Below are 15,207 nucleotides of genomic sequence, written 5' to 3' on the forward strand. Positions count from 1 at the left end.
GTTGTTATTGATTTCTTTTTAAATTTGATTTTTGTAGTCTTTTTTCTTTTGTTTACTTCTAATTTATTTTTAGGATAGTAGAATAGTGAATATCTAAACAAGACTCCACCATTTAAAATTATCAGATTTTCACTGAATCTATTTAAAAGGAGTAGCCACAGCCACATCTACTTATAAATCACCTCCAAAGGACTAATCTTTGTTGATCACAATAGGATTCACCTGGTACTGTTTCAATTAAATTCATCCCCATAAAAATTCAAGTGCAATTAGCTGTCTTACTAATTTGTAACAACATAAACTTTTTTTTGTTTGGAACATCAGCCATGCTTTTTAGGGTGATATACTGTTTTTTCGATTACGGGTTCAGAGTATGTCATGTTTTATACAATATCAGTCATTTGCAAAAGAGTCGCTTTGAAAATAACCAAAAATATTAGAAAATGTATATTCTATTTGTTGGCAAAAAAAAAAAAAAAAAAAAAAAATTCAAAATGTCAGAGATCACCAGAAAACTATGCTAACTGAACCTGATTTTGTATATTGAGAGAGAGTCAAACTACTGTAACTGTGACTTGCCAGATGTAATCATAAAGAAGGTGATGGTTGCTTTTTGAGACATTTTTACCAGAGTATCATCGCTGTAGAAATGATGTTGCCTGACCAAGTGTGCAGATCAAGGAGATTCAGTTCATGCTGTGACTGTAGGGAAGGAGTTATATATATTCTCCTTCTTCTTTGAGCTACAGAACAAAGCTACATTTTGCCATTGTCTCAAGCAGTTAACGATGTACTGGTGTCTTAAAATGACATAAATACTACAACATCTTGCAGTAACAAATGTTAATATTCTTGTTGGCTATGTGTATATTGCTAAGTTTAAGAGGGTCATAGAACCAGCACTGTCCTAGAGTACAAGTATCATAGATTAACTACATCTGTAGTGCCTAGTGTTTGACTTGGCTCCAATTTGGATCCCTTTTGGTCAAAAATATTATCACTGCTTTTAGTTTTCAGTGTGTAAAATGAGGATACAAATGTGATTCGGCCTTGTCTCTGCTGCCTAGAGCAATGGCCCATGATGTGTGTGCTTCTGTTCTGTCACCCTGCTTTTGTAGTTGTATGGAAAATTTAAGAAAAATTGCCAGGAGGCATTGACGTTTCTACCTTTTATTTTTTTCCTTGTAGTGTATCTGTCTCAACATTTCACAGTCTTACTACTATTACCAGGACTCACTGAAGACCAGTCTTCAGGATTTTAATTCAAGATATAGTTGGAAGTTTTAAAATAGTATTTTTCTTACCTCTACACAGGTGTGTTTCATATAGCTTGGAATCTCAGCTTCAATTGTGAGTTACATTGATTTGTTGGGTTTAATTAGAAATGGGTATTTTATGGTACAAAATCATATTTTCTTTCAATTTCTTTCTTTGTTTACCATCATGAATCTCCTCAGCCCAACAAATGATTAAAGAATTATGTACAAAGTATGCTGTAGTGAGTATTTCAGATTAATTTAACTGACTGGTTCGTAAGCTATTCATTGGTTCAGCATTGTGTGGATCAGAAAATAGTGAATAAACAATTTATTTAATGTGCATACACAATATATGTACAAAATAGATGTCCTGTCTGTAAAATTGCACCCAGTCAATATTATTTTTGCAATTTATTGCCATGAAACCACACCTTCTTTCTTACTCTATTTCTTCTACAATGTCTTTTCTGTGTTCTGTTTTTAAAACCTCATACCTTAGAATTGGTGACTGCATAGAACTTCCGTTTTGGTCAACAAATTTTTGCTGACCAAAAAGTGTCTCTTTTGTGAACCTATTCTTCAATGCATCCATTGATATATAAATATAAATGTCTAATTTTACACAGTATTCTGTGAATATGGTTATGTTATATAATTATTTCTACAAATGAACCTACAAAAAATGTGATTATTGCTTAGAAAGGTGTGGTTCTTGTCAGTTCCCTAAAATGGCCATTGGCCAATATATCTCCATTGAAACCAACAAAGAGGTTTCAATGCTACATCTTTTTAGTCTTTGTCTTTCCTCTTGTGTCCATTTGCAAACACCAAAATTAGTGTTACTTTTTATGTATGTGCAGAAGTTATCAGAATCACTCTAATGTGATTGTTGACATGTTACTCTTTAAGGAGTATTAGAATTAAAAAGAAAAAAATATACATGGGGGAATTAATTCATCACACAGCTGGTAAAAGAACCACTGTGCTTATTTAGTCTTAATTCTTTTATAATATGAACCAAGAAAGTACATAGAAAGTACATTTTCTGTATTGTGTCTTGCTTTTTTATTTATTTCTTAGGTACTAAAATTTCTACACTGAACAACATTGTTATAGAATTTTTCTTCCACATACTGGGAGTTATTTTTTCAGATTGTGCCTTAACTTTGAATCCTGTCTGTAACTTTAAAGATGGAGCTCCTTGAATCTTTAAAAGTAAAGTTTTGCAGTATTTTTTCTAGTCGCTTAATAGTTTGTGTCACTTCTATAAACTTTTCTTCAATTTAGCAATGTATTTCATGTGTTTCTATTGACCTTTATGCTTTGAATTTCATATAAAGGAAAACAAAACAAAAAAAAAAACATATTCTAGCTCCCAGAATGTGGCAGGTACCTATCCTTTTATTCCACCATGACTCAGATGAAAGTTTTCATTTTTGAGGTGAAAGTTTTGCAGAAACTTTTACTTCACTCCAAAGACATATTTTGTTGAAAATAATATCAGATATGAAAAATTCTGTAATATCATTTGTTTTCCTAAAACTGCCTTACTAGTGGAATACTCTTAATTTGAAACCTGTAGCCAAATACTTAGTTCTAAAAATTGGTTAGTATAATCAAAATACTGAAAGCCTAATATGCTATAATTTATTTTGATAAATTAATTGCTTCACTTATTATCAATTACATTACCAGCATACACAGATGTCTTATTCTAAATGCCCCCAATTCCTACTTACTCATCTTGTATTTTGCTTCATGTGAAAAATAAAACTTGTAAATTAAGTAGTTTTCATCAAACTGCATCTGCATAAGAGCTTGCAGAAATTACTTATATGTCATTGATTTTTCCCTTAAAATGGATCAGATTAATTTTATCTCAAACTATTTTGATATCTCATCTCTGTTGCCTCCTACAAGTCATTGATAAAGATACTAAACACATTAGCTCCCTGTGGTACTCCAGTAACCACTAGCCTCTTGTTAGAGGATGACAACCATTAACCACTGTTAAAGTGAATCCAATCCAACCAACTTTTATTCATATAGTTAGTCACCTATCCAGACCGTAATGTCTTCATTTGGTTACAGGAATATTCTGGAAGAAAGTTTCAAAAGTTTTTCTAAAGTCAAGATAAATGTTACCCACTGTTCTCTCCTTTTCCACAAATCCAATAATTTTATCACAGAAAGCAGTTGGGCTGGTTATGCAACCTTAGATAAATCCAAGATGACTTTTCCAGTCATGTTCTTTTTCTTTATTTGCCCAGAAGTGTATTTAAAGGGGATTTGTAAAAAGTTTTTTTCAGGGATCATAGTGAGGTATCTGGTCAGCAGGTCCTTGGATTGTCCTTTTGACTCTTTTTAAAGATGATTGCAATGTGTCTTTCTCCAGTTGTTGAGCTCCTTCCCCATGGCTCATAATTTTTCAAAGATGATAGAAAGGGGTCTTGCAGGTATATCAGCCAGTTTTCTCTACACCCTGTGATTCAGCCCATTGAGTCCTACCGATTTGATTGGGTACTGTTGACTTGTAAGTATTGAATTCACTCAGTTGGTCCCTGCTTCAGTCCTCATTCACTGCTGTCTCTCTTCTTAAAACACTTTATTCAACCATAGTGGCCTTGGAGACCTAGCAGGTGAGGATCAGGTCTCCCCTTTGTGTAACACTTGATGTTAACGTGGAATATGCAGCATCACATTATATGTAATATTTAATATATCTAAGATCTCAGGTAAAATGAATTGTCTTCTAACACATCTTTTTTCATTCTTTCTTTTTTTTTTTTTGTATTTCTCTGTATTGCCAGTATTTGTAAAACAACATCAATCTTCTCTTTAACATTTATGGTTAAAATCTGGCATTTTGCAACAATGAGAAATCCCAGTTTTGGTGGTTAAATTCTTTGAAATTTTGATGTAGCTGATGGGTAAATAGCTTGACTAGTAGAATTTAAGCTAAATTGGAATACACTAGCATTGTTTGTACAACTGTGCTTTGCAAACTAAAAGAAGAAAATGGGTTCTTGGTTTGTTGTTTTTTGTTGTTGTTGTTTGTTTTGTTTTTTCCCTCTCCTTTCTTTCCCCTACGTTAACAAAGCAAATTCTCATTGGAACCCTACTGTCAGTGATTGCCAATTACCTGCAACTGCAGGAACACTGGTAAAGCATTGCCTTAATTAGGGAGGCCTAAAATTGCCCTTGGGAACTAAGCAAGCATAAATGTAGCTGAAAGGTTTTATTCCTTCTTGACAGGCATCAAACTGTGTGCAGAAACCACTGATAGGTGTTCTTAGAAATACCTTAGCTAAGTTGTCGTCAATGTTCAAGCTAGGTAAATTCCTATCTTGATATCAAGAAAGAATATTTATGACGTATCTTTAAACTATTACTGTTTTTGTAGTGCTAGGCAGATATGCAAGGAATCATTCAGAATTACTTGCTACAGTTTGTTTGTTATTATATGTATATCAAACTCACGGTAAGACTTCTCAAAATACAAGTTTTAGAAAATATTTTTTGATTTCTGCAAATTGAATTTGTTTCTATATGTGTAAGAATTCTGTGGTTCTAGAAGGAGTGAAGCAGTTTTGGAGTAGTGGAGGGTGCCAGCCAGATTTTAGGGAGAAAAAAACAAAACAAAAACCACCACCAACAACAACAAAACACACAAAACACACAAAAAAAAATGCCTTAATGCCTTACTCACTATATCATAAAAGTAAGAGTCTCCAACTCTGAAGTCGGAAACAAACAAAATAAAATCTAAGAAAAAACATCAGGACAGAAACATCTACAGAAATTCCGTTTCATCAAAACAGTATGTACTGCCATCTAATTTGTTTAGAATTAACTCTAACAAAAAAGCTATCTGGTGAGCTTTATTCCCAAGACTTATGTGGATGTTCTGTATGAGCTGAGATAAATAACTATGGACTAAATTATTCCTGCTGTTTGTCAAGGAGTTCAGATCAATTAATGTTCTTTGTTCTGTTATACAGTACAATATGTGTTATTTGCATTTTAGTAGGCCATCTGAGCAACCAAGGTTTAACTCTTCTACTACGTCCTGAAAGAAGTCATACATATAAAAACAGGGCCTGGATGCCATCTCCTTGTTTCTTGGGGAGAGGAGGAATATTTTCCTCATGAGGACATCTTAATTTGTAGTTCTGGAATTTTTCTTTTGATGTGAATTCATACCTGGGAATTCCTATTGAAATAATGATGGCTTTTCACGTGCAGCTGAAAAGTAACCTTCATTAGAAGTGAGAATACAAGGGATTAGCTTCAGACTAAAAATTTCTAATTGGTCATTTTGTTGAGGTTTCAGGTTTAAACAAAACTTTTTGTGTCAATATTAGTGGTATATTTTTATTGTTTTCAGCATGTAATGTTAATATTTTTATTTTTTCACCCTTAGTTTGGTCTTGATTACAGTGTATGAATCTAAACTTTCCTTGAAGTTGACAGTTATTGTGACAAAACATTTTACAGCAAAACGTTTTGAAGCCTTTGATTTTCTTCTTAGTTTTATCCAACCCTTCCTAGGTATCCCCCTTTATGGTACTCTTTCATTTTTTAAAGAATTCTGTATGCAGATTCAACATTGTTGTGAAAAGTTCACTAGGGAAATATTTTTGAATTTCATGTCATCTTTTGGAAGAAATCTACTTTTACTACATTTTTGGAGAAAGGAGGAAAGTTAAAATCTTCTGGATTTACTCGTACTCGATGGCTTCATGGCCACTGTGGACAGCAATGTTGTAAAGGGATAGAAAAGTCACTTCATGTGGTATTTTTTCATCATCATTTTGTTTTCCATATCTGTTTATCTGCTAAGTTATGTGAAGTATTGCTTTACACAAATGTCTGTACTTTGCAACTAGTTGAGTGGTGACTGAATTAGAGGGAAAATCTGGTAAAGATCCTCATAAGACTCATTTTCTTGAGGGGAGAGTGTATTCTTGTGTGCATGCAGTTCTTCTTTATTCTGCAAGATGATTGTATGTGAAAATTTGTATAAATCATGAGAACTATGGGGAATAATAATGTTTTTGTAGTAAGCTTTGGAGAGTGAAGCTGGGATGAAACAAAGAGCTGTAAAAGAGAACCGTTTGTACAGATTTCTCAAGGAAAGAATAGGTATATGGTCTTGGTGTAAGTTTTGCATAATGCAGTTGAGTGTAATCAGGAAATGTTCACACTGAGTATTTAATTAGACTCTAGGTGATCAATCTTGGTAGGGACTTTGCTAATTATCAAGTGGTAGAGTTGCTGAGTAATCTTTCAGAGGACTGTACTTTACTGAGTATTTTGGATGTGTGAGGATAAGTGTTTTGAAGTGATAAATGTTAAAGAAAGGGGATGGAGTAGGAAAAGGTCTAAAATTTTTTTTTGAAGTTAATAATGATTCTTTCCCAGGTACCAGAAATAATGGATGGAGGTACAGAGGTATGAATGACTGGAGCCATGGCCTACAGTAATCTCTATAAACTGTAACTGATTATCTAAGAAGATAATACATTTCCATGAGAGCAAATATATAGAGGTTAAAGCTAAATATACAACTTAATACAAGAAAGGCTTTCACTGAGCAGAAGCAGTGTCAAAAAAAAAAGCCCCAGATCTTCTTAAGGGGCTATGTTACTTCTGAATTAGAACTGTAGGAATAATTATCCTTTTCCAATTTTCCTTTCCCTATAGTACTCACTGCTGTGTTAAGTTTGAATTTTATAGATCTGCAAATACTCGTGTAGAGCAAAATGCATGTAAGCTTTCTCCCAAAAAGTGTTATGTTGTACTCACTGCAAGAAGGGGGTGGAAGAAAAAAATGTAAAATCAGCATCTCTGTGTCTGATTGTTTCTCTAATTTAATTGTCTTTAATTTATATTCTTTGTCTGGGAACATTCTGTTAACTTCTGGCATTTCTCTGCCATACCAGCATTTTCTGGAATTTGTTATTTATAGCATCTATGATTCGTCCATTTCCTGTTCTCATAGGTAAAATGCTTAATCAGACCATCCTCTCATTTCTGAAACAAAAGAACTATGTCTTCCTGGACACTGACAGAAAAACCTTCCTATCTATTAAGAAATCTCTTCTTAATCAACTACAGTTATTATGGCATTCTACTTGTTGTTGTTCCATTGGATCTTTTCTTTATTCCCTCAAATACAGAATTCTCGCCCTTTCAGTCCTTCACAAGTCATCCTTTCCTTTCTGTGTCAGCAGTAGTACATTATCACCTTAATAACTGCTAGTTTTATCAGCACTTCTAACAAAAGTCTGTGTGTATTTCCTCCTGCTCCCTGTGATGCTCTTTCTGAAAGGAACACTGTCCTGAAATTCAGTGGGAAACCCATTATTCTGTTGGACGGTCTGCTCTCTGCTGCAATACATAAGGGAAAAAGGACACAATTGGATGATGCTGAGTACAGAAACTTAAGGGATTGTTGTTAAAGAGGCTTTGTAATCAGATATATTTGAATATATAAATTAATGTATTTTAAAGAGTCTATGAATAATTCTTGTGTATATCTAAACTCAAGCTTTTATTAATGCTTCTGTAGCTTTGTTACTCATTTCTTGTAGTTATACTCATTATCCAATATCTATTATTTATTATATTACAAACTATTTGTTATGTATCCCACGGGGTTTATCTTTGTACAACACTAAGCACAGTTGGACTTCTAGCAGGTAACACAAGTGACATACCAAACATTGTATATATTACTAAAACATGGGAGTTGAAATATATCAGTGTGTAGATTATCCATAGGCATGATGGAACTGCACTATCTGCTTTGTGAAAGAAAAATATTGACATGGAGCTGTGAGTGGGAAACTGCTTTCTTAAATGCTGAAGGTTTTTTGTTTTTTGAATGATATCTGCAAGATTTCATCTCCTTACTCTCCTGCTTCCTCAGACATTATTTTACAAGGATTAATCTAATCAATAGTCACAATGCAATAGAGAAATCACCTTCAGGAATGGTTAACTGAGGGTTATAAAGTTCTGGTGGGGATGGAATTTGCTGTTCCTAAGTCAAGAGCTGACTGTAATTGCCTTGAACTCTGACATGAAGCGTGGTACTTTTTAGCTGACAACATAGACAAGTATGTTGTATAGCTTTTGTTTTTGTGGTTTTTGCATAAGTCATTTTTATAACTTAGGTATTTCAGATATGGATTCTAAAAACGACAACAAAACAAAAACCTCTCAAAAATCATTAAACAAAACAATATTTTCTGTATCTCAGAAAAATCATTATCAGGCGTTGTTTTAGTTTGTACCATCCTACTTGCTTACTGTGATGAGCCAGTTTATTCTCAATTTGTATGTGTGTGTGTGTTTTGTGTGTTTTTTATTGTTGTGCTGAATGAGAAGGAGAGGAGGGTAACTTTTCAAAAGTTGCAGTCGGTATGTCTGACTTGTTTCTGTTAATGACATCCAAGGGTTCAAGAATAAGCAGTGGCAGTCAGCTTTTTGGTTTTGTTTGTTTGATAGTTTCCACTATTTAGATTTAAAACAAGAACAACTAAACAACATGATTCAATCTATTTTTAATGAGAAAGCAGAGGTAACACGTAAGTTACCATCACTCAGTAATATGCATCCATACATCAAATTCGCCATTTAATTTCTCACATTTATATACATAATCCCCAGTTGAAATGAAAATAAAGAATGTATGTGGTGCCTCTGATCAGAGCCTTACAACAGAAGTTCTTTGTAACTGCATCTTCTGTCAAAAACACAGGGCCTAGAAATTATTTCGAGTATTGAATGCTTTTAGTGTTACAGAGAAGCTCAGTAGTCACTTCTCAAAAATTTTGCATGTTACTAATATTTCATGTTGTAATGCTCTGGCTTGGGAATGTTTGAACATTGGGAGACATTAAAAACAAAACAGAAAATAGATCATCAGTTCTCACTTAAGTATGTTTGAAATTGTTGGTTCAGTGGCAATTCTTCTCAAGCTTTTACTATTTTTCACAGCCAAGAAACCAGTGCTCTCTGAAAGCCAGTGAAAATGTTGCACTGAGGAAGTGTGAAGCTCACTTAAAATGTCCCAGCAAAGGAACAATGCCAAAATATTATAGAAAGTTTATAACTATTAGAAAAATAGAATTGGGGGTGGGCGGGGTGTGTAACTGTTTGAAATGTAATCAATAAATAACTAATAATTAAAACTGGTTTGCCAAATCAAAATTACTGCTAGGCTGTAGTGAAGAAAAAACTATTTGCATCCAAAGCAAAATGCTTCAAATAACTTCAGTGCTGCCCTAACTCACATAATTTCTTGTGATAACTTGATCTTCCTGGGCTTATAAGGATTGCTTTAGGAAAGATTTTGCTGAACTGTGACACCATCTGTCCTCAAGGTCTCTGCATATATGGCTAATCTTTTTTCTGCGTTTGTCTGAGAAAACATTCTCTTCCTCTTTGAGGCTGTGATGAAAGAAACTTCTTGTTAGGGTGTTCATTTTGTTTGTTTGTTTGTTTTGTTTATTTTATTTATATTTTTTTTTCTCCTGCAAATTGATTTTTCAATTTTCCAGAGTGATATTCTTTTGTGGTACATTCGTGACATGAGCTCTCATGATTTTATGTATTTGTTACTCAACATTCCCAATGTTTTTCCATACCAAGATCAATTGAGAGGTAGGCCAGCAACAGCCCTAGAGGGGTGGCAAGCCACAGGGAGTGACGTTTAAACCAAGAAGAACTCTTAAGAATTAAAACAAAAATTATTAATAATAATAATAATATGAAGGGCAGTATGGAGAATAGAAGAAAGAAAAAACTAGCCAAAAGATTGGTCTATTTTTATTTATTTTAATGAGATTTAGATTTCTCAGCTCCAGAGTAATTCTGAAAGTGAAACCCACTTCCAGGTCATCCAGGCACACTGGTTGTAGTTTCTTTTACTTATAATCATTTTATAAGTAAATATTTTTTCTTAATGTCCACTTTTTTTTTTTTTTCCTGGATACGGTACCGGATACTTCACTCCCTCTGAATTTTGAAATGGCTGTTAAATGTCATTTTATAAAGTTAAATTATGAAAAACCTAAGCATTGAGATTTTTTTCCTAGCTATTTCAGTGTCATAATGACAAACATTTTCTGAAGATTATCAGGTGAACTCAGGAATAGAAAAGACTTTCCCTTTGAGGTATTTTGGTAACCAGAAGTAACATTCTCAATCACTGTCTCCAAAAACAGCATAACTGTAGTTTGCAGATATCATTCCCACTTTCCCTAGCAGTACTTTTTAATTATATTTTTTAATTATATTTACTAGGTTATTGAATGAGAATTTTAAATAGAGTAGAATGAGCTTATTTTGCAATTGCAAGCACATTTATTGAGATGAAATCTTTTTTAATACCATGAATAATTTTTCCACTTTTATGAAGTGACCCCAGTGTCATGACCTCATATGTTTGCAAATGAAGCAGTGTATCCAGAGGGTAAGAATGATGTTTATTGTTTTTCAGCAAGTTTATAAGGGGATATTTATAATTGAAACCTGGTATATGTAATTTCTTTAAAGTTGACCTAAGTGTAAAATTTCTAGTGGTTCTTAGATGCCAGCCTCAGCAGCTGAGGAAAGTAGTGGAAATGAGAGTGCAGTATCATCTAATTTAGCAGACTGTCAATAACAGAGATGATCCTATTTTCTCCTTATCCTAAGCTGTGTCTTCCAACTGCTATATATCAGATGTAGTTGTAGCAGCTTGCAGGATCAGTTGTATCTACTCATTCATCCAATGAAAAACTTTGGGGCAGGTTGGGAAGGGAACAGAGGGAAGGATGCTTAACTCTCCATTTTTAATTTTAATAGCCGGGGGGGGGGGGGGGGGATGGACGGGGGGGACGACGACAACAACAACAAAAAAAAAAAACTTTGGTAATTAATTAGCTAAATTAAAATATAACTACTTTAATATATAATCTAGTTTAACTGTTCACTATTATGCAATAAATGCACTGCTCTAGAGGATCTGAACAATGATTTTATGACCTAAAATTTAAGGAGAAAATGAGAAAGTGCAGTCTTTAATTAATTCAATATGGACACAAACCAGCTAACTGCAGTGGGATCTATGAGACAGAGGATATTAGACAGATGCCCTTTAAGCTTCAAACTTGCAAGTTCTTCTGGATTGTGTGGTGGTCAGGTTACTTTGCAGAACTCCTCAGATAATGGCAAAGATAGGAAAATATTCCCAAGTTCCATATGTGCAGAAAAAATGAGGGCTTTAAGTCCTTTCAGAGCTTTAAATGTTTCCTTAGAATATGAAGAAAATGATTCAAAGTTATCTTTATATATTCTGAAATTTTGTATTGTCTAACTATGGTAATTGATAAAGTAATGTTTCAGATACTACTTCTATAATCTGACTAAAGTTACTATTTTTTAGGAATGAAAGCAAACCAGTGGAAGTTCTTTTGTTTTCCATTCCCCATTCTTTTGGTGAAGGTATCCTTTTATGTGTATTATCTATATTCATAACATGTTAGATGTTCTGAACTTCTGAAAACTTGAGGCCAGCATTCAGTCATTAAGAAGCTATGGTTTAAGAATTTATCAGGAAAGTTTTGAAAATCTGGAGAATGCTATTATCCTACTCCAACCATCTGTACTTTGCAAATATTCCTTGAAGCTATTTCCACTACATCTTAAAAGTAAATTATTGGAGAAATAGATCATAGCATGGAATAGCTTCCTTATGAGGAATGGCTCTCAAACCTGGAAAAAGAAATAATGAGCTATAAAGTTAGGAGGGGAAACATTAAACACATTACTCCAAATCGCTTTTAAACACACTTGAACTGTGAAGATCTCAGTTGGGCGAATCTAATGTATAGATAGATCAGAGAAAGGCTATACCAAGTAATGAAAGATATATCCATCAGAGATCATTAAATGCAGTGATCAAGGTCTCACCTCAGAGTCTTTAGAGCTGGGAAAATAGCATTCTGTACTTGTCCTATTTTATTATTTCCCTAATCAAGTAGTACTGACGGTTGGCAGGACAGGATGTGCTGCTTGACAGATCTTCGGTTCTTGAATTCTTAAAATTTATTGATGAGAGCATTATAATGGTAATGCTTTCGTTCTGTGTTTCCAGAGTTGATTCAGAATTCTTTGAGGGGACTTCTACTTTGGTTTATAAATCCATAAAATCTAAAATTTAAAGTTTATTTAAAATCCACTTTTAAACAAAGCCTATGCACCCGTAACTGAATTCGTCCCTTTTTCTGGGGGTGTTACCCAGAAATGTTCCTGTTGTGAGTTTGTTTTAATCTTTCTGAAGCTTTTGTCTCTGGTACATCTTAGAGTGCATCAAAGAAATACATGCAGCCTGCAATACTTGCCAGTGACCTTCTTTATGGACATTTTGGAAGAAGCTACAAACCAAATTGCTCTGGCCATATAAGGCCACTTCTGTCACATGTACTTTTATTAAGGATTGACAGAAATCAGTGTCTGGGAACAGTTTTCAGCCACCCAAACAATTTCTGCAACTTGCAGCTTTGTCTATCCCCCACCCTCTCACCAAGGATTGGATCTCCTGTCTATATTGAATCTTCTGTACCAGGTATGTACTATAGACCTGTAACATGAGCAAAGGAGTCCTCATGTTCAGATTTTCTCTGTGCATGTAGCAAGCTGTTTAGGCTATTCAGCTGGAAGCATTGGAGATCACTGGACCACACAGAGATTATATTTTTAGCTTAGCTGCTATGACACATTATTTTTAACTATTGGGGTGTGAGATAATGTCAGAACAGGATTCTACCCTCCAGGGTATCGTGTATCACATTACTGATAAGCCCTTCACCTACAGAAATATCAGCTATTTGAGAATGACATGATCTTTCTCCTTAGTCTCTGTCACAGAAGAAAAAAAAAAAAAAAAGAAAAAGTAAAACAAGTGTTTATAACAATAATAGAACTGTCAAAAATGGGGGGGGGGGGGGGGGAAGGCGAGAGGTGAGCCTTTTAAAAACTTCTTGATTTTTATTTCAGATGAGAGAATATTCTGAAATGACACAATTCCATTTGTAGGGTGTGCCTTGTTTCTATCTAACTTTTTGTTTATATAAATATATATATCGTAGCGTTTGAAGTTTTTGCTTCTTAATTTTGTTATAGTTATATGCATTATAGGTATATGCATGAGGCATTAAAGAGAAAACATTGGAAAGTAGCGTATGAAAATGCAGTGTTTGTGTTTTCCAGATTTTAGAAACATTACAGCGATGTAATACAAACAGAATAGTGTAATTGATTTACCAACTTTACCAACTCAAAATAGTTTTTATTTTTCAAACTTTTTTTTACTGCAATGAAAACTTCATCAAATTCTATTCCACCATTTTTTCTACTTTTGAGAAGAAAGAAGTGGAAATATTGTTTTAGTCTAGTTTAAAGTGGCTTCAATAGAAAAAGGGAGAATTATTATTATTTATTTTTTTTTAGAGTTATGATCTGTACATATTTGTGCATGAGAGCATTAACATTCTCTTCTCTTTTGTTTGTCACAGTAATGATCCCTGAACTCAGCCAAGCATAAGATCTTCATCCATGGTTGGCCTTTTGCTGTAGGGAAAAAGAGGCTTTGCCAAGGCATTACCACAGTTATTCTTTGGCCATGCATCTAGAATTCATAACAGAGACTGGATAAATGTGAGGGCTCTGCTTCCATGTGCTTGAGCACTTATATTTTATCAAAAGAATACTCTTTAAAGCTTTGTGTTGCATCTTTGCTCTAAGCTACCTTCTGACCATAGGGTTTCAGAACATTGTTTCTCTGTTGGAATAGATATTTGAGACAAAATTTCATCTGCATTTGCTTTGAACCTTTTCTTAGAACGCTTTCTTAACACCTTTTTCAATTAGGTTACTTACTGTTTGATAACGTAGTATTAGTGATTAATGTACTTTAAAGATTTTGACATAATTTTATGTCATCCTTTCTATATATTTCAATATATTTTGAAATAGTAAGGAATGTCTACAAGTTTAAAAACTAGCTTACTACTTGAGGAGCATAAATGGGTGTTATCACCTCTCAGCTGATTTCATAATCAACGTTTTTCATCAGTGACCTGGCATAGATACCAGAGGTTATCATTCAAAGGTTGATAGCTGCACACAGAGCATAATAAAAATTTTGGATGTATGACAAATACTAAGGATAACAAATCGCTAAATTATAACACAATATAGATCAAACATATTAAAAAAAAAAAAAAAAAAGTCATAAAAAGTACTTAAACTAATTTATCTAGGTATACAAACCATTTACCAAGCAGCAGTGTAAGGGATGTTATCATGAAGGAAAAGAGTTTTTAGAAAAGAGTTACAAATCATAATGGATAACCTGAGCTAGCAGATTAAGACAATACATGCTATCCTGTAATATATTTAAAACAAACAAACAAAATCCCTAACTTTCAATTTCATTTGGGATAGATATCCTGACAGAAATACTGTAGCTTTCCTTCCATTTCTGCTCCTAAAAGAAGAACAATAAGTTGAAAAGAATTTTGAAGTGAAACTGTGTACCTGCACAGTGGTTTGAAAATATTTTAAAAATGAGGAGCTCAGTTTGTTTCTTGTATTAGAGGGCGGACACTTACTTGTTCTTTAGTTCTACCTTCAAACTTAATGAACTTTGAGAGATAATTCTCCATCTTGTCAAGAAAAAGAATGCCCATAGAAGTCCTTATGCGAGACTGATGCAAGTGCTTTCAACAAGGAAAAGACTTTATATACTTATGTAAATACATTGGCTATGCCAACCCTTAAAGTTTTTTTTTTTTAATTGAGAAGCTTGCCATTTAAAATTCTTTGAGCTCTCAGTCTGTGTCGAAAGTCTTTACTAAACAAAAAAAAAAAAAAAAAAACTTTACTGTTTTTA

At 33.7% G+C, this 15,207-nt stretch overlaps 1 protein-coding gene and 1 long non-coding RNA gene across 17 annotated transcripts in view; both read left to right on the plus strand.

Annotated features, from left to right (window-relative positions):
- The window catches only part of LOC137856292 (uncharacterized), a 30,515-nt gene extending 15,931 nt beyond the window's left edge, over positions 1–14,584 (plus strand). For 2 of the 3 annotated variants that reach the window (XR_011096333.1, XR_011096335.1), the window contains 2 exons: positions 11,698–12,879; positions 13,829–14,584. This is a non-coding gene — a long non-coding RNA (uncharacterized lncRNA). The remainder of the gene's footprint in view (positions 1–11,697; positions 12,880–13,828) is intronic. The other variant, XR_011096334.1, reaches the window with a different exon arrangement.
- Positions 1–15,207, plus strand: part of SGCZ (sarcoglycan zeta) — a 444,923-nt gene that overhangs the window by 279,016 nt on the left and 150,700 nt on the right. The gene's annotated exons all lie outside the window — the stretch shown is intronic.

This window comes from Anas acuta, chromosome 4, assembly GCF_963932015.1.
Source record: "Anas acuta chromosome 4, bAnaAcu1.1, whole genome shotgun sequence".
Taxonomy (NCBI): Eukaryota; Metazoa; Chordata; class Aves; order Anseriformes; family Anatidae; genus Anas; species Anas acuta.